Source organism: Belonocnema kinseyi, chromosome 4, assembly GCF_010883055.1.
Source record: "Belonocnema kinseyi isolate 2016_QV_RU_SX_M_011 chromosome 4, B_treatae_v1, whole genome shotgun sequence".
NCBI classification, from domain to species: Eukaryota; Metazoa; Arthropoda; class Insecta; order Hymenoptera; family Cynipidae; genus Belonocnema; species Belonocnema kinseyi.
In genome coordinates this window covers 130,377,222-130,379,036 of record NC_046660.1, presented here as the reverse complement: position 1 = coordinate 130,379,036, position 1,815 = coordinate 130,377,222, and positions in this window count along the sequence as shown.

Here is a 1,815-nt window from a genome sequence, read left to right as displayed (position 1 = left end):
TTCAGCCACAACCACGTCTCACAACCGTGAGATAGGTGGTTACAGTCTGTAAAGGAATCAATACGACGATCCTGCAAAAGCCTCGTGCACCCTAAGAACACGAAGTGACCCAAGGACAACCACCTTCTGCATTTTCCCCGCAAGTCAGCTGGTGTCAGCTGGTGCCGAAAATTCGATAACGAACATGGTTCGTTTCTTGAAGTCAAGAAGAACCATGTCAGGCCTCGAGTGAGCAACAGAAAAAATTGTCGAGAATATAAAGTTCCAGTATATATGGCACTTCCAATTCTCGACAATTGACTCAATTTCCCTAGAAGCATTTAGAGGAGCGATATTAAAGTGAATGCCGTAGCAGTGACAGAGATGGTAATAAAGCACTCTTAGTGCCGCATTGTGCCTTTGAATGTAGGTCGTTACCGCGTGTGTTGGACCACTAGATAGTATGTGAGCTAAATGCTCGGGGTGTGCATGGCACGCCCTGCAGCTATCATCGGGAATGTCTAGGCTCAAAATGTGGCGACGGTATGTTAAGGTGGAAATGACACCGTCTTGGCATGCAAAAATGAAACCCTCTGTACCAGACTTCAATCCGGGCGATTTAAGGAAAGCAAACGTTAGCTCACAAGACATTGACTGATCCTTCACATTTCTGTGGAAGATACCGTGCATCCTCTTATCAAGGAGCTGTTCACGAAAGTTTTTCTCTTGTGCTTTCTTAATCCGGGCCTTCAGGATTGAGTACTCGAGATAGATTAGATTTGATGCATTTCGCTCACCCCTAATACTGAAGTCAAGTGCGAGTGTTTCAGCAGCCTCCTCCGCTACTTTGTACAGAAATGCTCCTTTGCCCACTTCTTCGTGATTCCTGACCATTTTAAGAAGAGGGTCTCTTCCATTTGCAACTCTATGTGCTGTACCCAGAATAACGCTGTTGTGAAGACATTCAAGACTAAAGATTCCGCGACCCCCTTGACGGCGTGAGATGTACAGTCGCGGAACGGAAGACTTAAGATGCATGCTTTTGTTCATGTGCATAACCTTTCTTGTCCCGATATCAAGAGATCTGAACTCGTTCTTCGTCCATGGAACTACTCCAAATGAATAGAGTAGTACCGGGGGGCCAAGCATGTTCGTTGCAGATACTTTGTTCCTCGCCGACAGTTCGGAAGACCAAATATGTCGGATGAAACGTTTGTATCTGCTTGGGAGAGTATCCTTTATAGATGTCACATCCTGAATGCGGCTCTGAGGCACGCCCAGGTATGTATACGTCTCTCCAGCGCAAAGGTGTCGTATGGCGCTTCTATCAACGAGCTCAGGATCTCCAGGGATGCTATTAAGTTTTCATCGCTTCAAATAAACCGTGGCGCATTTGTCTAACCCAAATTTCATTCCAATTTCCTTAGTATATCGTTCGACAATCCCCAGAGCTAGATGCAGTTGCTCTCTGTTTTTAGCATAGATCTTAAGATCGTCCATGTAAAATACATGAGTGACCTTGAACTTTCGATCTGCAGGTTTGCCGCACAAGTACCCGTCGGAATGGCGCAGTGCTAGAGATAGTGGCAATAATGTAAGACAAAAGAGGAGTGGGCGGATGAACCTTTAAGATTTCCAAAAGACAGATGATAAGTCTATGGGATGTAGAATCGAAAGCTTTCAGATAATCAGTCCAGGCCATCGATAGGTCACGCTGGTAGAATGCTGCATCTCTGCCGACACATCTATCGATGAGCAGGTTCTCCCGACATCCGGCTACGCCTTTCTTTGAGCCTCGTTGTTCATACATTTCTTGCCACACAGGTTCAATTGCCC